General features: G+C 41.1%; 1 protein-coding gene across 1 annotated transcript in view; it reads right to left on the bottom strand.

The window, feature by feature from the left end:
- gpr158a (G protein-coupled receptor 158a) overlaps positions 1-24400 on the bottom strand; it is a 670521-nt gene that overhangs the window by 48499 nt on the left and 597622 nt on the right. The gene's annotated exons all lie outside the window — the stretch shown is intronic.

Raw genomic sequence — 24400 nt, 5'->3', positions numbered from 1 at the left:
AGATGGTGTTAGCACAGCTGAATAGAAGGGATATGGAATGTAGAGATGATATTACTTTGATTGTCTGCAATTAATGAGCTAACATGCCATGCATACATTGAACAGGTAACACAGACTTACAAGTGCAGGTTGAGAATAAAGCATCAAACAGTTAATATCCTACATAAAGCAATATGTTTCATTATTGCCGGTAACTGATTACAATAGAATAGTTATAACTGAACCTAATGAGTTATTAAAGTCTGATTTAGATTTATAGACATTCCCTAAATCATAATCAAATTGTGACATGAATTGTAATGTAGAATGAAATTTTGAGACTATATTGCCCAACATCCAGCAAACTGTACTCACAATTATGGTCTCTTTCCTATTGGAAAGATGTTGTGAAACTTGAAAGTGTTCAGAAAAGAATTACAAGGATGTTGCCAGGGTTGGAGGATTTTAGCTATAGGGAGAGGCTGAACAGGCTGGGGCTGTTTTCCCTGGAGCATCAGAGGCTGAGGGGTGACCTTATGGAGGTTTACAAAATCATGAGGGGCATGGATAGGATAAATAGACAAAGTCTTTTCCCTGGGGTCGGGCAGTCCAGAACTAGAGGGCATAGATTTAGGATGAGAGGGGAAAGATATAAAAGAGACCTAAGGGGTAACTTTTTCATACAGAGAGTGGTACGTGTATGGAATGAGCTGCCAGAGGATGTGGTGGAGGCTGGTACAATTGCAATATTTAAAAGGCATTTGGATGGGTATATGAATAGGAAGGGTTTGGAGGAATATGGGCCGGGTGCTGGCAGGTGGGACTAGATTGGGTTGGGATATCTGGTCGGCATGGACGCGTTGGACCGAAGGGCCTGTTTCCATGCTGTACATCTCTATGACTCTAATATACTTAAAATTTTTAATTTGTCATTTTAGGCAGGGTTTGATTTAATCGGCCTGATTCCCAGGCAGGTCAGCATAAATCGGTGTTGGTGCTACTCTTAGGTTAGGTTCGAGGGGTATACAAAAGTTGGAGGTACTATCTGAACAACTGAACTAACTTCTGAATAAGTATGAGTTTGATTGTATTTCTGTACATTTAAAATGTACTTCACCTCTCAACTAAAATAACAAAGGGGGAAAAAAAAGTTGTGGTTAAATTGAGTAGAATTAGGTTGGAAGGCCGAAATAGAAAATGCTGTTCTTTACTCATGACACATGATAGTTAAGACCTTAGAGTGGTGGCAGCAGGATATGCTGCGTTGAGACATATAATGTTATGTCTGTGTTTTAAAAAAAAACGAAAAAAAGTTGCAGCAAAGTTTCTATAACTACCATCTTCCACCTATTGTTAACCATCCAGCCTAATTTACTTACTTGTCCCTACTTTATTTTTGTCCTAGTCTTTTGGCTCCATCCTTTTCTGACTTACTGCTAAGGTACAGTTCCACTCATCTTATAGTGCAACACTCAGATGTACAGCAAACCTGCTCAAGCAAAATGAAATGAATCTGGAAGCAGCAGAAGGCTGTAACCAGAAGTACCATTAAGGTCTGTAGTAGCTTTCATGATAGGCAAGGGTGTAATAACCTCACCGAATTGTTCTTTCTCTCAAATGACAGTGGAAGAGAGCTCCCAAATGGGTTTGTGAAGTAGTTTTCAAGGATCTAATAAATTTCTGTATTAAGCTGTGACTTTATTTTCTCCTTGGTTGATGGCTCAATCATCAGTGATTGTAACCAAGATCTAGGGCTACCTCTAATTTGTGTAAAACAATGAAGATCTACGCTTGCTATGATTGAAAAATATGATTGTAAATCTATCAAAATTCATTGATGAAGTACCACAGTGAGTAAACACTTTGTAAATGATTGGACAATGTACTTCTCTGCATGTAGAACTACAAAGTGGCATTGGTTATAAAAGCCCTAAAGCTTCAATGCAAAAACTGCAGGTCCCCACTGACCTGCTACGCAAGTAATTCCCTATGATGTTGATGCCTGACACTGTTGAACTTAGCAAAGCTACTGCCACCTGCAATTTGTCACAAGCTTCAAAATTTCCAAAGTTCCAAGGTTGGAGCAAGGTATGTGGTGAAACAGTAGCTCTGAAGAATTTTTTAAAAATTCACTCAGTATTTATTGACTGTCCCCTTGATTGTCCCAGTTGCCCTTGAGGAGGTAGTGATGGGCTGCCTTTTTGAACTGCTGCTGTCTACGTGCTGTAGATTGACCTATAATGTTCTTAGCGAGAGAATTCCAGGATTTTGACCCAGCGACAGTGGAGGAATGGTGATATATCTCCAAGTTGAGATAGTGAGTGATCTGGAGGAGGACATGCAGATGGTTGGTGTTCACATTATTCTACAGCTTTTATCCTTCTAGATAGAAGTAGTCTTGGTGTTTGAAACGTGCTGTCTATGGGATCTTTGATGAACTTCATGAGATGCTGCAAAGGAAGGTGGTCTTTGTTTAGAGCAAAAACTCTTACCTCTCTCAAAGCAGCAAGAACAATAAGTTGTATCTGCACAATGCCTTTAACTCAATGAAATGGCTCAGTGTGTTTCACAGGAGTATTACTAAACAAACTTTCACTACATAAGGAAGTTGACATATTAGAGCTGGTGATAAAAAGCTTGGTCAAATAGGCAGACTTTAAGGGGATGTTAAAAGAGGAAAAGCTGGTAGAAAGATGGAGATGTTTAGGACATTGGCAGCAGACAATACAGCAAGTATTGGGGAGTAATTAAAACATCATCATCATCAGCTGCTAGTTTTCTTACATTTGGCACAACATCCTGATATGGGACCATATCACTGACCCTTCACTCTCACGGAGTCAACGTTCTGGAAATCACTTTTTAAGAACACTATGGATGTACCTAGACCACACAGGCCTTTAGGAAAGTGGCTCACCACCACCTCTTCAAGGGTACTTAATGACAGGCAATAAATGCTGGACAGGCAAGAGGCAGCCATATCATGTGAAAGAACTTTTTTTCAATTCCAGATGCTCAAGAAGCCCGAATTGGAAGTATAGGCACCTGAGAGGGTTATAGGATTAAAGGAAGTTACACATAGAGGAGACTAGGATTTTCAAATCACATGGTTGTTTGCTGATCTATTCCCACCAGATGGTTTGTGCACCTTCTTCTTCATTGGCAGTCCCTCATATCCAAGGACGACTTGCTTTCACTTGGGATGAGGGTGCGGGGTCAAGGTCAAGGATTACTTGCTGGTTTTGATGGTTGGGTGGCCTGAGGGGTTGCCCAAGTGTTGTGGCAGGAGCGGGCAGAAACAGAACCTGCCTTTCTGGATTTTGAGTCTGAGGCCCATTCTCTCATACGGCTCACTGAATGCGTCTATGATGGTTTGTAGCTTAGCCTCTAAGAGTGAGCACCTGTAGGATGTGTACTGCAGCTCGATGAAAGAAGCTGGGGTGGTTTTTGGTACTGACCTGGAAGTATTGAAGGTTGAACAGGCTGTTGGTTGCTCCACTTCAGTGGGGAATTTTGTGGTGAATGGCTGGAGTATTACAACAAGGAAGATGGAGAAGAACGTCAGCACCTTTGCTCAAAGACAAATCCTTACCTAAGTCAGCCAGGAGCCTAATGTTACTGTTCAAGGCGTGATGATATATTGTGGATGACTGAACATTTTAGTGATACATTGAGCAGGGTGCACTTGGCAGATATTCCACTCAGTAAAAACCAAGTAAAAAAATAAAGACCACCAAAGTTAAGTTTTTAAATTGACCATTATAGGGTTAGAAGGAAGATGACTTTTTCCTAAGCCCCACAACCAAAGTCTGGACTCCCAAATCCCATCCTTGGAACCTTTCTGAATAACCCCCAGTAATTTAACTGAGCACCAATTTAACAGTTATTTGATTCTGCTTTCCATTTCAGGCTAGTTGCATTCATTTTGAGTGGGTAGGATGTATATAAAGCCTGAGATTAAATATTATCTATGCCAGGGTAATTTTTAAAAAATATTATCTATGCCCCTGAGGCAACTCCAAGCTGGGAGGTCCACCTGACTTTTCATCAGTGAGTTAAAATTCTTCCTCTAATCAACTTATCAAATTCTGCTGAAGGATTACTGGATGAAAAACGTTAATTCTATTTCTCGCTCCAGAGATGCTGCGAGACCTGCTGAGTTTCTCCAGCAATTTCTGCTTTTGTTTCAGATGTCCACCATCCACAGTCCTTTATTTTATATAAAAGATTATTGCTCATCTTGCTCAGCACAGGCCTCACTAAAACCGGCCACAGCTTGGTTAAATATATTTTTTGAAATGTTACCAAGAAGGTTATGTGAATTCCTTCTGATACTTATGATGAATTAATTCTGAAATATGGATTTTAATGGGATCGACAGGATGGGCCATGGACCTTTCTGATTAACATGCCATTATGCTCTTGTTCCTAATAGACTCCATGGTTAATGGGCCTCATGAGTTTTTTTCCTGATATCTTTTATTCAGTTCATTTAACTGGAAATTATGAAGTTAACTTAAATTTAATAGCATTGCTCAATTAACTATTCTTCATTTATTGCTCTAGTTGCCTTTCAAACTAACTAAATGTCATTTCAGATTTATTAAACAACACAAAGTTTGCCTGATATTTAAGTCAGCTGAAAGATTGCCAAGTAATGAGTGCAAGTTTATTTTGCAGAAATCCTTGGATAGGTATGCTGCTGGAATGTGTGCCTGGCGGAAACAATTGATGAAGAATAAATGAAGGACGAAGATTTACTTTGGTTCTAAGTTGATAGAACGAGTGCCTTATTGCAATATTCATATCATAGAATCCCTACAGTGTGAAAGCAAGGCATTTGGCCCATTGTGTCCACACTGACCCTCTGGAGAGCATCCCACCCACTTGCCCTATCTCTGTAACCCTGTGTTTCCCATGGCTAATCCACCCAGCCTGTACATTTTTGGACTGTGGAGGAAACTGGACTACCTGGACGAAACCTAAGCAGACACGGGGACAATATGCAAACTCTACACAGTAGCCTGAAGGTGGAATCAAACCCAGTCCCTGGAGCAGTGAGACAGCATTGTTAACCACTGAGCCATCATGCTCCCATATAGTGTAAATATAACCAGTAAACATAGAGTCATAGAGATGTACAGCACAGAAACAGACCCTTTGGTCCAACCCATCCATGCCGACCAGATATCCCAACCCAATCTAGTCCCACCTGCCAGCACCCAGCCCATAACCCTCCAAACCCTTCCTATTCATATACCCATCCAAATGCCTCTTAAATGTTGCAATTGTACCAGCCTCCACCACTTCCTTTGGCAGCTCATTCCATACACATATCACCCTCTGTGTGAAAAGAATGCCCTAAACCTATGCCCTCTAGTTCTGGACTCCCCCACCCGAGAGAAAAGACTTTGTCTATTTCCCCTATCCATGCCCCTTATAATTTTGTAAACCTCTATATGGTCACCCCTCAGCCTCCGATGCTCCAGGGAAAACAGCCCCAGCCTGTACAGCCTCTCCCTACAACTCAAATCCTCCAACCTTGGCAACATCCTTGTAAATCTTTTCCGAACCCTTTCAAGTTTCACAACATCTTTCCGAAAGGAAGGAGGCCAGAATTGCATACAATATTCCAACAGTGGCCTAACCAATGTCCTGTAACAGCTGCAACATGACCTCCCAACTCCTGTACTCAATACTCTGACCAATAAAGGAAAGCATACCAAACGCCTTCTTCAGTATCCTATCTATCCGCGACTCCACTTTCAAGGAGCTGTGAACCTGCACTCCAAGGTCTCTTTGTTCAGCAACTCTCCCTAGGACTTTACCATTAAGTGTAAAAGTCCTGCTAAGATTGGCTTTCCCAAAATGCAGCACCTTGCATTTATCTGAATTAAACTCCATCTGCCACTTCCCAGTCCATTGGCCCATCTGGTCAAGATCCTGTTGTAATTGGAGGTAACCCTCTTCGCTGTCCACTACACCTCCAATTTTGGTGTCATCTGCAAACTTACTAACTGTACCTCTTATGCTCGCATCCAAATCATATATGTAAATGACAAAAAGTAGAGGACCCAGCACTGATCCTTGTGGCACTCCACTGGTCACAGGCCTCCCCCACTGACACCTCAGTCACCTTCCCTGCCTTATTTCCCAACAGTAAGTCAAGTTTTGCATCTTCTCTAGTAGGTACATCCAAATACTGAATCAGAAAATTGTCTTGTACACACTTAACAAATTCCTTTCCATCTAAACCCTTAACACTATGTTTGGATAGTTAAAATCCCCTCCCATAACCACCATATTATTCTTACAGATAGCTGAGATCTCCTTACAAGTTTGTTTCTCAATTTCCCTCTGACTATTAGGGGGTCCATAATACAATCCCAATAAGGTGATCATCCCTTTCTTATTCCTCAGTTCTACCCAAATAACTTCCCTGGATGTATTTCCAGGAATATCCTCCCTCAGCACAGCTGTAATGCTATCCCTTATCAAAAACACCACTCCACTTCCTCTCTTGCCTCCCTTTCTATCCTTCCTGTAGCATTTGTATCCTGGAACATTAAGCTGCCAGTCCTGCCCATCCCTGAGCCATGTTTCTGTAATTGCTATGATATCCCAATCCCATGTTCCTAACCATGTCCTGAATTCATCTGTCTTCCCTGTTAGGCCCCTTGCATTGAAATAAATGCGGTTTAATTTATTAGTCCTACCTCGTCCCTGCCTGTCCTGACTGTTTGACTCGCTTCTGTTCTCAACTGTACCAGTCTCAGATTGATCTCTTTCCTCACTATCTCCCTGAGTTCCCCCCCCCCCGCACCCCCACCCCTGACCTTAATAGTTTAAATCCTCCCGAGCAGTTCTAGCAAATCTCTCTGCCAGTATATTAGTCCCCTTCCAATTTAAGTGCAATCCGTCCTTCTTGTAAAGGTCACTTCTCCCCCAAAAGAGATTCCAATGATCCAAAAATGTGAATCCTTCCCCTATATACCAGCTCCAAAGCCTCCCATTCATCTGTTCTATTCTCCTATTCATGCCCTCACTAGCTCGTAGCACTGGGAATAATCCAGATCTTACTACTCTCGAGAACCTCCTTTTTAAATTTCTGCCTAACTCTCTGTAATCTCCCTTCAGAATCTTAACCTTTTCCTTTCCTATGTCGTTGGTTCCAATGTGGACAATGACTGACAGTTTCAGTTAAATTCGAGGCTGACCCATCACAGTTCTGTGTAAGAAAAGGGTGATAAGAAAAAGTGCAGTCAGCAAAGGTACATGATCATTGTGAAGAGAGACATTGCCTGTGTGAGATAGAGGCCAAGTGGGTATATCTGGAAATTTGGTTCAAAGTGGCAATTCAGTGCATACCAAGAAGAAGCTCTTTAAGTAAGTAAAGTATGCTGAGTGCAGAGTTTGGTGAAGGTGTAGGGAAGAGGTTTTTTTTAACATCTGTTCTACTTACAGTCTCCAGCATTTGATGTCCAATTTTGAGTAGCAGAAGAAGCAGGCAAATCAACTGTACAGTTATAAACAGTGAAGCTTCATCAGTATAACACTGTTTTGTTTTATTTGTATTTTACTGGCAATGCAATAGCATATTGAGAAGTGTGGGCTGTATTAATTATAGATTAATTCTGAGGAAATCTTTAATTAATGAACACCTATTAGAGATGGCAGGGCAGGTGATGTGCTGCAAATGCAGGTTTTGAATAGCTACAGGATGCTGGTGTGATCCAGGGTAAAATTTTTTAATCAACCTGTTCACAGATGTTACTACACACCTCTGGAGCAGGTGAGACATGAACCCAGTCCTCATGGACCAGAGACAGGGACACTGTAACTGCACTGCAGGAACCCCATTTGATGCAGGAAAAATAGTTAGGTATAAGTGTCTATAGCTGCAGGAGGCTGTCACACCCCATAGAAGAGGGTCTTCTGGTTTGGTTAGTGGTAAAAACAATGACTGCAGATGTTGGAAACCAGATTCTGGAGTAGAGTTGTGCTGGAAAAGCACAGCAGTTCAGGCAGCAACCGAGGAGCAAAAGCCCTTCATCAGGAATACAGGCAGAGTGCCTGAAGGGTGGAGAGATAAATGAGAGGAGGGTGGGGGTGGGGAGAAAATAGCATCGAGTACAATAGGTGAGTGGGGGAGGGGATGAAGGTGATAGGTCAGGGAGGAGGGTGGGGGAAGGTAACAAAGAGTACAATGGGTGGATGGGGGTGGGATGAAGGTGAAAGGTCAGAGAGGAGGGTGGAGCTGATAGGTGGGAAGGGAGATTGGCAGGTAGGACAGGTCATGGGGACGGTGCTGAGCTGGACGTTTGGAACTGGGGTGAGGTGGGGAAAGGGGAAATGAGGAAACTGTTGAAGTCCACATTGATGCCCTGGGGTTGAAGTGTTCCGAGGCAGAAGATGAGGCGTTCTTCCTCCAGGCATCAGGTGGTGAGGGAGCGGCGGTGAAGGAGGCCCAGGACCTCCATGTCCTCGGGTGAGTGGGAGGAGGAGTTGAAATGTTGGGCCACAGGGTGGTGTGGTTGATTGGTGCGGATGTCCCAGAGATGTTCCCTAAAGTGCTCTGCTAGGAGGTGGCCAATCTCCCCAATGTAGAGGAGACTGCATCGGGAGCAACAGATACAATAAATGATATTGATAGATGTGCAGGTAAAACTTTGATGGATGTGGAAGGCTCCTTTAGGGCCTTGGATGGAGGTGAGGGGGGAGGTGTGAGCACAGGTTTTGCAATTCCTGTTGTGGCAGGGGATTTTCCTGCTCCTCGAATGCTGCCTGAACTGCTGTGCTTTTCCAGCACCACTCTACTCCAGAATCTGGTTTAGTCAGTGGTTAGGGACTGTCAACAAAGCAGGTATGGGGAGCCAGAGGGCAAGAGTGCATGAGCCTCAGAATTTGCAATTATCCAAAAGGTTTAAGAATTTTTAAACTTGTTTGAGACAGAATGATATAGGCAGGGTGGGGTTGAATTAATTGACCATGGCACTATGGTACAGGAAGCCATTCACAAAATGGTAGGGAAAAGGAATGTAGTGCTATAGGGAACAGGTGGGTGACACTGTTCTTTAAAGCAAAATGCATGAGTCCAAATAGGCTGTTGTCTGTCCTATGCCAGTATTCAGAACATCTACTTTGGGCTGGAGAAGAATTTGCAGTGAATGGGGTCCAGTGATCGTGGTACACCTTCGTATCAATGATATAAGCAGAACTAGGAAAGAAATTCTGCTGAAAGAGTATGAAAATTAAAATGCTAAATTAAAAAGCATCAAACTGAGGGACAGACCATATAATTGTACAAAGGTGAATAGCAAGACAGATGATAGCTCAGAATATTAAGATTAGTAAACAATGACTAAAAGTTTAAACAAGACAAATAAATTAAAGTATAAGGGTAAGTCAGTGAAAATTGTAAAAACAGATAGCAAGAGTTTCCTTGGTAGACTGGAGGTTGGCTAATGTGGTGCCGCTGTCTAAGAAAGGTGGTACGGAAAAGCCAGGGAACTATAGACTGGTGAGCCTGACATCGGTGGTGGGCAAGTTACTGGAGGAAATCCTGAGGGACAGGATTTACATGTATTTGGAAAAGCAAGGACTAATTAGGGATAGTCAACATGGCTTTGTACATGGGAAATTTTGTATCATTAACTTACTTGAGTTTTTTGAAGAAGTAATGAAGAGGATTGATGAGGGCAGAGCAGTGGATGTAGTCTATATGGATTTCAGTAAGGTGCTCGACAAGTTTCCTCATGGGAGACTGATTAGCAAGGTTAGATCATGTGGCATACAGGGAGAACTAGCCATTTGGATATAGAACTGGCTCAAAGGTAGAAGACAGAGGGTGGTGGTGGGGGGTTGTTTTTCAGACTGGAGGCCTGTGACCAGTGGAGTGCCACAAAGATTGTCACTGGATCCACTGATTTTTGTAATTTATATAAATGATTTGGATGTGAATAAGGAGGTATGGTTAGTAAGTTTGTAGATGACACCAAGATTGGAGGTGTAGTGGACAGTGAAGACGGTTACCTCAGAGTACAATAGAATCTTGATCAGATGGGCCATCAGGCCAAGGAGTGGCAGATGGAGTTTAATTTAGATAAATGTGAGATGCTGCATTTTGGAAAGGCAAATCAGAGCAGGACTTATACACCTAATGGGAAGGGCCTGGGGAGTGTTACTGAACAGAGAGACGTTGGAGTGCAGTTTCATATTTCATTAAAAGTAGAGTCTCAGGTAGAGAGGATTGTGAAGAAAGCATTTGGTACGCTTTCCTTTATTAGTCAGAGTATTAAGTACAGGAGTTGGGATGTTATGTTGCAGCTGTACAGGACATTAGTTCGGCCATTTTTGGAATACTGCGTGTACTTCTGGTCTCCCTGCAATTGGAAGCATCTTGTGAAACTTGAAAACGGTTCAGAAAAGATTAATAAGGATGTTGCTGGGGTTGGAGGATTTGAGCTATAGGGAGAAGCTGAAAAGGCTGGGGCTGCTTTCCCTGGACTGTCGGAGGCTGAGGGATGACCTTATAGAGGTTTATAAAATGATGAGAGGCATGGCTAGGATTAATAGACAAAGTCTTTTCCCTGGGGTGGGGTAGTCCAGAACTAGAGGGCATAGGTTTAGGGTGAAGGGGAAAGATTTAAAAGGAACCTAAGGGACAACCTTTTCACACAAATGGTGGTATGTGTATGGAATGAGCTGCCAGAGGAAGTGGTGGAGGCTGGGATAATTACAGCATTTAAAAGGCATTTGGATGGGTATATGAATCGGAAGGGTTTAGAGGGATATGAGCCAAATGCTGGCAAATAGGACAAGATTTATTTATGATATTTTGTTGGCATGGAAGAGTTGGACCAAGGGGTCTGTGTCCGTGCTGTACATCTCTATGTCTGTCTGAAATGGAAAAGTGTGAGGGCTAGTTCTCAAGAGGATAAAAATGACATTAATAGGAGATAATAAGGAAATAGCAGATGTATTGCTTCTGTCATGACTATACAGGATATAAAGGGCATCTCAGTAAGAGCAGTAAATCTGCAGGTTGAAGAAAGAGGGGAGGTTGGTGAAATTATAATCACTATAGGATCAGTACTGATAGAGCTGATAGAGCTGCAGAATGATAAATCTCTAGGTCCTGAGGAACTTCAGTCTAATGTTTTAAAAGACATGGCAAATGAGCTAGTGTGTCTATGAATAAGGTCATTGAGTCAGAAAGTTATACAGAACAGAAAGAGACCCTTTAGTCCATGCAGCCCAGATATCCTAAACTGGTCTTGTACCATTTGCCAGCATTCGGCCCATATCCCTTTCAACCCATCCAGATACCTTTTAAATGTTGTAGGTGTATCAGCCTCCATCACTTACTCTGGCAGCTGTCGGATTGCCTGTCGGGTCCCTTTTAAATCTTTCCCCTCTCACCTTAAATCTGAGCCCTCTCGTTTTGGACTTGTCTACCTTGGGAAAAAAAGTATTTGGCTATTTGCCTTTCATGATTTAATAAACTTCCATAAAGTCACTCCTCAGCCCCTGATGCTCCAGGGAAAACAAGACCTGGTCTATTCAGTCTCTCCCTATGGCTCAAATCCTCCAATCCCAGCAACATTCTTACAAGTCTTTTCTGAACCCTTTCAAGTTTAACAACATATTTCTGATAACAGGGAGATCAAAATTGAATGCAGTAATCTAAAGGTAGCTGTAACATGACATTCCGACTCCTGTATTCATTGTACGGACCAATGAAGGCAAGCATGCCAAATACTTTCTTCATTACCCTATCTACCTGTGACTCCACTTTCAAGGAACTATGAACCTGCACTCTTACATCCTTTTGTTCAGTAGTACTCCCCGGGACCTATTGTTAACTTTATAGGTCCTGCCTTGATTTGCCTTACCAAAATGCAACACATCACATTTATCTAAATTAAACCCCATCTTCATCTCCTCAGCCCATTGGCCCATTTGATCAAGATCCCATTGTACTCTGAGATAACCTTCTTCACTGTCCATTACACCTCCAATTTTGGTGTCATCTTATTAACTATACCTCCTATATTCACATCCAAATCATTTTGCAAATGATGAAAAGCAGTGGACCCAGCACCGACTCTTGTGACACACTGCTGGTCAGAGGCCTCCAGTCTGAAAAGCAACTCTCTGTTTCCTACCTTCAGACCAATTTTGTATCCAGTTGGCTAGCTCCACTGGATCTAACCTTACTTACCAGTCTACTGTGCGAAACTTTGTCAAATACCTTGCTGAAATCCATATAAATAACGTCTACTGCTCTGCCCTCACCTATCTTCTTGGTCACTTCTTCAAAACTCTCAATCAAGTTCGTAAGGCATGATTTCCCACAGACAAAGTCATGTTCTCTCTCCATAATCTGTCCTTGTCTTTCCAAAAGCATGTGAATCCTGTCCCTCAGAATCCTCTCCAACAATTTACCCAGCACTGATGTCAGGTTCACAGATCTATAGTTTCCTGGCTTTACCGTACCACCTTTTAAAAATAATGACACCAAGTTAGGCAACCTCAATCTTCTGCTACCACACCCGTGGCTATCAATGATACAAATATCTCAACAAGGGGCCCAGCAATCACTTCCTTAGCTTCTCACAGAGTTCTGGGATACACCTGATCAGATCCCAGGGATTTATCTACCTTTATGCATTATAAAACCTCCAGCACTTCCTCTTCAGTAATATGGACACTTTTTAAGATATCACTACTTTCTTCCCCAAGTTCCCTAGCTTCCATATCCTTTTCTACAGTAAATACTGATGCAAAATACACATTTAATATCTCACTCATCTCCTGTGGTTCCACAAACAGACAGCCTTGCTAATCTTAAAGTGTCCTATTATCTCCCTTGTTACTTTTTATCCCTTAACGTATTTGTAGAATCTCTTTGCATTCTCCTTAACTCTATTTGCCAAATATATCTCATGTTCCCTTTTTGCTCTCCTGATTTCCCTCTGAAGCATACTCCTACTGTCCTTATAGTCTTTCAGGGATTCACATGATCCCCACTGTCTCCACCTGATAAATGCCACCTCCTTTTTCTTGACGAGAGTCTCAATGTCTCCATTCATCCAGTGTTCCCTACACCTATCAGCCTTGTCTTTTGTAATAACTGGAACATATTGTCTCTGGACACTCGTTATCTAATGTTTAAAGACTTCCCATTTTCCAACAGTCTCTTCACCTGCCAATAGCCTCACCTAATCAACTTTGGAAAGTTTTTGTCCAGTACCATCAAAATTGGCCTTCCTCCAATTCAGAACTTCAACTTTTAGATCCTGTCTATCCTTTTCCATCACTACTTTAAAACTAATAGAATTATGGACGCTGACCCAAAGTGCACCCCCACTGACAACTCAGTCACTTGCCCTGCCTTATTTCCCAAGAAAGGGTCAAATTTTGCTCCTCCTCCATTAGGTACATCCACACACTGAATAAGAAACTTTTCTTGTTCAATTCATTTCCATCCAAGCCCTCAAAACTATGGCAATCCCACTGTCTGATTGGAAAGTTAAAATCACCTACTATTACATCTCTATTATTCTTACAGATATCCGAGATCTGTTTCCATGTTTGCTCCTCAATTTCCCACTGACTATTGGAGGATCTACAGTGCAATCCCAAAAAAAGGTGACCACCCGTTCCTCATTTCATAGTTCCACACGAATAATTTCCCTGGATGTATTCCCAGGAATATCCTCCCTAAACACAGCTACAAAATTATCCCTAATCGAAAACTCCCCCTCCTCTCTTGCCACCTTTTCTATCCTTCCTATCGAATTTATTACCCTCAAACGTTAAGCTGCCAATCCTGTCTTTTGCTGGGCCACATTAACTGTGATATCCCAGTCTCGTGTTCCCAACCACGCTCTTACTTTATCTGCCTTACCTGTCAGGCCTCTCACATTGAAATAAATGCCTTACCTCGTTCTCTGCCATGCTCTTGCCTGCATTGATTATTTAATTTGATCCTCTTTTGTACTTGCCTCAGACTTATCTAATTTCTCACTATCACTTTGGATATTCCCCTCCTCCTTACTAGTTTAAACCCTCCTAGCAAACCTCCTAGCATTGCTCTAGCAAACCTTCATGCCAGGATGTTGGTACCCTTCCAATTCACGTGCTACCCATGTTTATACAGGTCACTTCTACCCCAGAAGAGATTCCAATGATCCAAAAACATGAAGCCCCTGCCCCAGCTCCTCAGCCACTCTCACTAGCACAGGGCACCAAGAATAATCCTGATTTTACTACCCTCGAGGATTTACATTTTAATCTCCTGTCTAACTTCCTATATTCTTTCTACAGAATCTCATCCCTTTCTTTTCCTATGTCATTGGTGTCTTTGTGCACAACAATCTCTTGCTGGTCCCTCTCTCCTTTGAGAATATTCTGCACACTCTCCAAGAATTCCTTGATCCTGGCATCAGTAAGACAATACCCCATTCTGATGTCTCACTTGTCCCTGACGAGAGAGTCCCCTATCACAATTGGCCATGTGGAACCTGACATACCCCTCACTACAGAACAGCCAGTCTCAGTACCAGAAACCTGGCTGTCAGTGCTATATTCCCCTGAGAAGCCATCATGCCTGACATTATCTAAAACAACATACTTGTTTGAGCTGGGGATACCCACAGGAGACTCCTGCACCAGCTGCCTACGCCTCCCACCTTTCCTAGCAGTAACCCATCTACCTGACTGTATCTACATTTACTTTACCTTCCTGAAACTGCCATCCATCACAACCCTGGCTCTGATAAAATCCTCATGGCCTCTAAAGTGCTGCTCCAACCAATCCACCTGATTCAATAGGATTGGCATCCAAACACACTTGCTGCAGGCATAATCTCCAGGAACATTGAAACTCCCACATCTGACAGAAAGAGCACACCACTCAACTAAAGGCCAGCTCTGCACCTTAAACAATCTACAGACCCAGAATACACCCAACAAAACACAGTACACTTTCTGAAAATCTCAGCATTAGCACAGTCCTACTGCTCAAAAACATTGCTCTAGAATAACTTAATATCTGCCTTTTACATTAAAAATTTAATCAAGAGACAGATCTCAGTAAAACATAAAATAAACCATCGCCCTACATCCTATTATAGACTTACAACAAAAAATTAAGATTTATAAGTTTTAAAATCAAACACTTTGCTGATGAGGATCTGAAATCACTGATCACTCCCACTTGCTGTGTGTAGTTTGGATAATGAGGTCTCCTGAGGTCAGTTGTGAAACTGCACTTCACTGTTTTTCTTTGATTAATCTCTAGAGACATTTGTTATTTCACAGTCAGTCAGCTGTGAAAGTCCAGTGCTTGGTTCTTTTGATGTATTCTTGTTGATTCTCTATAGCCATTCTCTGACCTCTACACATGGTCACTCTGCTGGAACTTCACCTCCTGTTCTCTCTCTCTTTCCTCTTGTTTCAAGTATCATTGTTTTTGATTTTCTTTTTAAGTTCCAAAAAACAATGCAAAACTTACAAAAACAGTAACTACTGTGCAAAGGAGTTGAGCAAATCACCTCCAGCACTGAAAAAAAACTTAAGAAAAGGAGCAGCATTTAGAGCCAGGATCCTTATCCATGCACCATTTGTTTTTTAAGTTTCCAACATTAGTTTGATTCTGAAAAGGTTCCATGAGACTGGGAAGTAGCAAACATAACCTCACTATTCAAGAAGAGTGGGAGGCTGAAAACAGTAAACTATAGGTGAGTTAGCTTGATTGATGTCACGGGGAAAATCTTAGAATTGGTCGTGAAGGAGGTTACAACAGGTCACATGGAAAATCTCAAGGTAATTAGAAAGTGCCAGCGTGGTTTTATAAAAGACTGTCTATTTAAATAGTGGTGAGAGCAGGAGGAATGTTTTATAAAGTCACTACCAGATTCCATGACACACTTTATGTCCAGTCCATCTCAGCTTGCCACTCTCTTAGGCTCTTTTTGTGTTGCCCAGGCCAACTCCCAATCTACCCTGCTCTCCTGAACCAACAATGGGAAGTGTGGGCAGACATTTTAAAAGGTCAGGTCAGTGAAGCTGGATTTTCTCCCTATTCTGTGCACTTGGCCCAGGAAAGAGAATTACAACCTCAGAATCAGCACAGACCCAACAAGACTGATTACTTCCATCTGCCCTGTAAACCTGTATGGTTCTACATCAGTGGTTAAACATTTGAGATTTTGAATTCCAATTGTGATAACATTATATCCAATTATACTGAAAGATGCAGGCACCTAAGTGAATCAGAATCCAAAATAAATACAATGGCAAGTTGTCTTACATGATGGAAAACAACATTTTGTGCTATTCACAAATGTCTAGAAGAGACAAGTGAATGGGCCAAATCTAATATTTACTCAATCTGCTTGAACAGAGCAACTTCAACATGTAGATTTACATAACATTGTATCTATTTTGACAGTTGCCCATTGCAGTACTGTATTGTAAGCAGTTTCCATTCAGATTCACTCTGTTTTATGGGCAAAGCTTACTGAAGAAGCCTGTGGTCACAAATATTTTCTTTTCCCTGCCAGCAAGGTTAATTGGCAGCTATTAATGTGACAATGATAAGTTTAATAAAATCAGCACACCCCATGTTTAGATTGAACTGTACTGACTGCTAATTAACTGCACACATTTGAAGAGCTGTCCTTGGCAGAATACTTGAAGTGCTTCTCTGCATTACAAATATGCAAAATTTGATTCAGTTGACCATTAATGGTAGATTATAGATGTAACACTTCAGGCTGCATTTTTCAATGTGGCTGTTATTCATTCCCAAGTGAGAGGAAAAGGGAAAACGACAGGGAGTATGATGGTAAATAAAAAAGTATGCAGCAGGTTAGCAGGTGTGCAGAAGGGTTTAATTTCAAGGCAGACTATGAAAGAAGCAAAAAAACGAAGGACAACTCAGGAGATATTATTGGAGATGTTGGACATCAAGAGCGCAAGAAAACTAGTGTAAAGGCACATTACCTGAATGCTTGTAACATTCATAACGACGATGAGTTAACGACACAAACCATTATGAATGAATATGATTTGGTAGCCATTACAGAGGCATGGTTACAGGATGGTCATGACTGGGAGTTAAATATCCAGTGTATCAGACTATTTGGAAGGACAGATAGGAAGGTAAGGGAAGTGGTGCAGCTCTGATATTCAAGGACAACATCAGGGCGGTGCTAAGAGATGACATAGGTTCTCTGGAGAATGAGATTGAATCCATTTGGGTGGAAATTAGAAATTCTAAGAGGAAAAAGTCATTGATAGGCATAGTCTGTAACTCACTAAATAATGACATCACACTGGGGTGGGGATTAAACAACAAAATAACAAATGGCTGTAAAAATGGTGTCATAATTATCATGGAGAATTTTAATCTACATGTAGATCGGTCAAACCAGCTCTGTCAGGATAGCCTTGAGGAGGAGTATATTGAGTGTATCTGTGGTAGTTTTCTTGAACAGTATAAAGGAAGTGACGAGAGAGCAAGCTATCCGAGATCTGGCCCTGTTCAATGAGACAGGAATAATTAATAACCTCATAGTTAGGGATCCTCTTGGAAAGTGTGATCACAATATGGTTGAATTTAGAATATAGATGGAGAATGTGTTGATAAAATCCAATAGCAGGGTCCTGTGCTTGAACAAGGGATCTACAATGGAATGAGGGAGGACCTGGCTAAAGTAGACAGAGAACAAAGGTTTTATGGTGGGACTGTTGACAAGCAGTGGAGGACTTTCAAAGCAATTTTTCAAAGTGCTCAGCAAAAGTATATTCCAGTGAAAAGGAAGGACTTGGGTGTCTAAGGAAATAAGGGAGGCTATCAAATTGAAAAAGAAGGCATACAAAGTGCCAAGAACAGCATGAAACTAGAAGATTGGGAAAGCTCTAAAGGTCAACAGAAAGAGCTATAAAAAAAAGGTAGAACATGAGAAAAAACTTGCACAGAATATAAAGACAGATAGCAAACGTTTCTATAAATAAATAAATAGATAGAGAAAAAACAGTGGCTAAAGTAAATGTTGAGAAGTGGAATTTAGTTATGGGATGTGATGAAATGGCCAAGAATTTGAACAAGTATTTTGTATCAGTCTTCACAGTGGAGGACATTGATAAACAGACAAAGGGAGATGAGGAACTGGAAACAATCATTATTATGGAAGAGGTAGTGTTGGGCAAGCTAATGGAGCTAAGGATAGACAAGTCTCCTGGCCCTGATGCATCCCAGGGTGGTAAAAGAGATGGCGGGAGAAATCGCAGGTACACTGGTGGTGGTTTTCCAAAATTTGCTAGACTCTGGGGTAGTTCCAGCAGATTGGAAAACAGCAAATGTGACACCACTGTTTGAAAAGGCAGGTAGACAAAAGATGGGGATTTATGGACCGGTTAGTTTAACCTCTGTAATGGGGAAGATGCTTGAATGTATTATCAAGGGAGGTCTGGCAAGGTATCACAATAGAAATTGTCCCATTGGGCAGGATGGGTTCATTAAGGACAGGTCATGCTTGACAAATCTTTTGGAATTCTATGAGGACATTACGAGCAAAGTGGACAATGGGGACCCAGTGGATGTAGTGTACCTAGATTTCCAAAAGGCCTTCAACAAGGTGTTGCACAAGAGGCTGCTCTATAAGATAGAGATGTATGGTGCTATGGGTAAAGTATTAGAGGATTGGATGACTAACAGGAAACAAAGTGTGGGGATAAATAAGTGCTATTCTGGGTGGTAATCAATAACTAGTGATGTACCTCAGGGATTGCAGTTGGGACTGCAATTATTTACAATTTATATAGATGATTTGGAGTTGGGGACCATGTGTAGAGTGTCAAAGTTTGCAGATGACACTAAGATGAGTGGCAGAGCAAAGTGTGCAGAGGACTGTGAAACCTTGCAGAGGATACATTGAGTAAGTAGACAAAGGTCTGGCAGATGGAATACAATGTTAATAAATGTGAAGTCGTACATTTTGGTAGGAGTAACAGTAAAAAGGACTATTAATTGAATGGTAAAAATTTGCAAAATGCTGCTATGCAGAGAGACCTGGGTGTCCTTATGCATGAATCACAGAGGGTTGGTCTGTAGGTACAACATATAATTAACATGGAGGTCCTGGGCCTCCTTCACCGCCGCTCCCTCACCACCAGACGCCTGGAGGAAGAACGCCTCATCTTCCGCCTCAGAACACTTCAACCCCAAAGCATCAATGTGGACTTCAACAGTTTCCTCATTTCCCCTTCCCCCACCTCACCCTAGTTCTAAACTTCCAGCTCAGTAACTGTCTCCATGACTTGTCCGGACTTGTCCGACCTGCCTATCTTCTTTTCCACCTATCCACTCCACCCTCTCCTCCTTGACCTATCACCTTCATCCCCTCCCCCGCTCACCCATAGTACTCTATGCTACTTTCTCCCCACCCCCACCCTCCTCTAGCTTATCTCTCCACGCTTCAGGCTCACTGCCTTTATTCCTGATGAAGGGCTTTTGCCCGAAATGTCAATTTCGAAGCTATTTGGATGCTGCCTGAACTGCTGTGCTCTTCCAGCACCACTAATCCAGAATCTGGTTTCCAGCATCTGCAGTCATTGTTTTTACCAAATAGAATTTTGTCCTTTATTGCTAAAGGGATTGAGTTTAAAAGCAGAGAGATGATGTTGCAGCTGTACAGGGTGCTGGTGAGGCCACATATGGAGTACTGTGTGCAGTTTTGGTCTCCCTACTTAAGAAAGAATGCACTGGCACTAGAAAGAGTGCAAAGGAGGTTCACTAGGCTGATTCAGGAGTTGAGGGGGTTGGCTTATGAGGAGGCTGTGTAGACTAGGATTGTATTCATTGGAATTCAGAAAAATGAGGGGGGATCTTATAGAAACATATAACATTTTGAAGAGAATAGATAAGATAGAATTGGAGATGATGTTTCCATTAGCAGGTGAAGCCTGGACAAGATGGTGTAGCATCAAGATTAGAGGAAGCAGGTTCAGGACTGAATTGAGAAGGAACTTCTTCACCCAGAGGGTTGTGAATCTATGGAAGTCCCTGCCCAGAAAAGTAGTTGACACTATTTCCGTAAGCATTTTTAAAGCTAAGGTAGTTTTTTTTGAACAATAAAGGAATTAAGGGTTATGGTGAGAGGGCGGGTAAGTGGAGCTGAGTCCACAAAAAGATCAGCCATGATCTAACTGAATGGCGGAGCAAGGCCGAAGGGCCAGATGGCCTACTCTTGTTGCTAGTTCTTATGTTCAAGTGGTTGGAAATGGGTGCAATGCTGCCCCGATGTGAAGTGGGTGAATTACATGCAATACTTGAGTGTCAACACATTATCATAATATTGTATAGCTCCAGCTAAAGACTTAGAGATGTGCTGGGACAACTCTAATGTTGGATGTAAAAAATTGCAATGTAGGTAGAATTATAAGTGCTTGGCTTACTAATATGTTTGCAGCCATCTCACTCTGCTGACTCCTAATCACTCTGTTTTGAAGTTTCACACTGACGGTATCATATATTATAACTGGGAGGTTTTCACAGAAATATCTAGCAGCATCATCAGATACAAGCAAACATATCTAATTTATGTAATTTTTATTCACAGCTTCATTTAGAATGATGGATTTTGCATATACCTTAATGAGAATTAGGGACACTAGCCCTGAAAACCCCAGGGAGAGAGTGAGAGAAGCACAATAGTAGGGATGGGAACCCCAGATATTCCAAGGATTAGATGCAGATGTCCAGCGTAATTTAACAACAGGACCTCCTTATCATTTTCTTCTTCTCTTTCTGGTGAGGTGGTTGGCAGTTATGAGAACGAGGCATAAGTTTTTGTGTAGCAAAACCAATGCACTTTCTTTATTAACAGACTTTTAATTTTATTGTGCACCGCACGTAGAGAACATGTTTTCCTTGTACAGTTAAATAATTGGAATTTGGAAAGCAAATAGGGATAACTTTCACTCGGCCTTATCCTTTGAGTCAGCTGTGTATAGATCAAGTCCTTTGCCCATTTATGAAACATGACAAGCCACTTGTGTTAATTTCTGTGATGCTGTATTGGAGGGGGAGAAATAAATTGGAATTGACTAGTTACATGTGATATGAATATTATATGAGTTCACTGATTGGGAACAGGACAGGAAATCTAATGTTCCTTCTTAAAGGGGAGGGCTTCTGTCCCCTACATCGGAGACATGAAATGATTGAAATCAAGAATTAGACTGTAAAAAGTATGATTACTATGTAAAAGTCATTCCATGTTTCTTGATTATATTATCAATTTTGCTTCTATTGGAAATATAACTTTTGTTAACTTATGCCATGATGTGCTGTTCAACCTATTTTCTGTCTGGTTGACCTGTTGAGAGATGTTATTATACATCTCTGGAGTATTTGGGACTTGAACCCAGGCTTTCCCAGCCCAGGGATTGGGACACTACCACTGTACCATAATGGGGCCCTTACATCCTGCTGCCAATGAAAGTGTGTGGGTTATTTATATTCAAGCTGAGGGGCCGAATACTGAATCCCTGCTCGGAGGATACTGCTAACATTGAAAAGAATGAATAAGATAAGAAAGGTGTGGAAATGGTGATATCGGTGACACAAAGCTTCTTAAAAAGTCAGGATTGTGGAATGAAAAACAATGGAAGGCTGTGGGGTTGGTGAAGGTGGAGTAGTGGAATTACGTTGACAAAAATGAAGGGAAAGAACATTTTAATTGCACATTTCGTGTCCTTAGAAATTGGAGCAGTTCAGGTCCATGATACTAATTTTCCCATTGCCTGGGATACTGTCAGCCAGATCCTATAAACATCCTTCAGTCTGTCATTCCTTCCTTCAAAACCTCGCAAAACCTAAATCTTTTACTAAGCTTTTAGTCACTTTTCATAATCTCCCCTTCTTTGCTTCAGTGTCAATTTTTGTCTGATTACACTCCCACAAGCACCTTGGGATGCTTTTCACATTAGATGTGCAATATAACTGCAAGTTGTGGTTGCCATTCTTGAGTTGCATTCCACAATTTGTCATTTTAACCTTAGATTTAGTTTCAGCTTTAATCATTTCTAAAAGCTTCTGTGCCAGATTCAAAGGAAAATGATGAGTAAAATTAGATTTCTTGCACCAGCTCCTCGCTGGTAGAATTCTGTGGGGGGAAGAACCTTTTTATATATTATATATGTAGTCAGCTGTAAAAGTAATTGCAATTCAGATGAGGCAATGTTATTTAATTCAACTATTAAATTGCACTGACAAAATCCTGAACAGAAAATTTAAACAGCCAGTGAAAACAGATTAACTATATTTGAATAAAGTGGAAAGAATCAATGTCTGCATATGTTTTTATTCCTACAATATTGTAACAGCTCTAATCCTGCAATCTGTCAGGAGCTAAAAGCTTTATATTTGCAACTCTTGGCTTGTTGAACTGAAGAAGCATGTGCAAAATTCATGAATTACACAGCTCACATGCATGTACGGAAAGTGGTATTGGAGCTAATGTACACGTGCTAAGGTGCAACACATACTGTATTATAGCAGCAGGTGATTAGACTTGGATTACCCAAACGTGTAACGGTAATTATCGAACTAGAAAACATGGAAACAGGGATTAAACAGTTTACATTTAGGTATGTGGTTATTTCTGTGTCACACAACTATTTGTTCACATGATGGATTCCAATTATTATTGTCATTTCAGTGTACAACACAGAGAAATTGCGCCTTAAAAATGATAGTGATTCACTGCAGTAGGATGTGCCATGCAGGGTTAAATTTAAGGGAGACAAGTTTATAATAAACCAAAGATTAAAATAGTGCTATCATCGTTCAAAGAAGTGAACAGAATATTCTGCTTGACCAAATGCTCACTCATAATTTCACCCCTAACAAAATTCCAGGGTCATTCAGTTTGAAACCAAAATAAAAGATGATTTTTTTTTGTTTCTCTTCTAAATGTGTTCCTGAAAAGCCCGCAGAAACGAAAGTTGTATTTTCTATAATGAAACAAAGAACTGCATATGCGTTTTATTTTCTGTTAGGGACCTTGAAGCCTTCAGGACTCAATTCTGAGTTCAATAATTTTAGTACCTGAACACCTTCTTCAATGTCCTTTACCCACCCCCATAACTTGTCATGACATAGGCTGCTTTCAGCGTAGCCATTCCATTTTTGCCTATTTATGGTCCCCATTATCAGCTTTTCTTTCTTAGTAGCATCCTATCATCTATCCCTGTGCCTAACTGTTGTTCTCCATTCTGGACTCCATCTCTGCCTACCTGCTTATTCCTTTCCATTCCTCCCATCACCCTTCTTCAGCTATATACCATCTTTTCCTGGCTACATCATCTCCGAAGAAGGGTCACTGACTCAAAATGTTAAGTCTGCTTTCTCTCCACAGATCCTGCCAGACGTGCTGAGTTTCTCCAGCAATTTATGTTTTGGGTAAGCATTTATTTCACTGCTTCAAACAGAGGTTTGATACAACAGGTCTTCTATAACTTGTGGTTAGTCCTGCTGTTATTTTTGCACAATTCTCAATTAGATTGGACAGTTTAGAAAGAACTGAAGAACATCAGAGATTGAAGTGACACCACACTGTGCTAATAATTAAGGCATCAGAACGAAATTCTTCAGTAGATGACTTTGGTAATATGTTTAGAGCAAAGAAAGTAAGCACATTAAAAGCTTCATTAAATTAGTGGATTAAAGGAAGCTTACATTCAAGCATATGTGTTCCTCCCCATAGCACACAGTGTACATTACAGCTTTACTGATGACTACTCTCATAACACTACTGTGGACAATCAACATGGAAAAAACTAACAGTGAGAAAGGAATTGTTCTGGCTACATTTATTGAGTCCTTTTCATGATGTTGCTCTATATAGCTACCAGTGCAATACAAATTCCCTACTGTTATCACCAAAGCAACTAATCATAAGTTATAATTTTAAAAATTAATTAGTTACAAGCAGGGTCATGGTGTCCTAGTGATAATGTCACTAGGTAATCCAGAAGCTGAGTCTAACACCTGGGGATATGGTTCAAATGATGATGTAATTTGAATTTTAAAATGTCTGAAAAAAACAAAACTAACCTGATGATCTTCATGCAACCTCTGTTGTCAAAACAAAGCCCAACTAGTTCCCTAATACACTTTAGGGAAGGAAATCTATCAATCTTAGCAGGTCTGGTTTACATTCCAGACCCACAATATGGTTAAAATATAGAATCTAGGATAGACAATTTGGCACTTTGAGCCTTCTCTTCCATTCAACATGATCATGGCTGATCCTACAATTCAGTGCTGTATTCCTACAATCTCCCTAGACCCTCTGATGCCTTTAATATCCAAAGATTTAGCAATCTCTTTCTTAAATCTTCA

The sequence above is a fragment of the Chiloscyllium punctatum genome, chromosome 8, assembly GCF_047496795.1.
Source record: "Chiloscyllium punctatum isolate Juve2018m chromosome 8, sChiPun1.3, whole genome shotgun sequence".
Lineage (NCBI taxonomy): Eukaryota > Metazoa > Chordata > Chondrichthyes > Orectolobiformes > Hemiscylliidae > Chiloscyllium > Chiloscyllium punctatum.
Note: the sequence above shows the minus strand (reverse complement) of the source record. Positions and strands in the feature narration are given on the sequence as shown.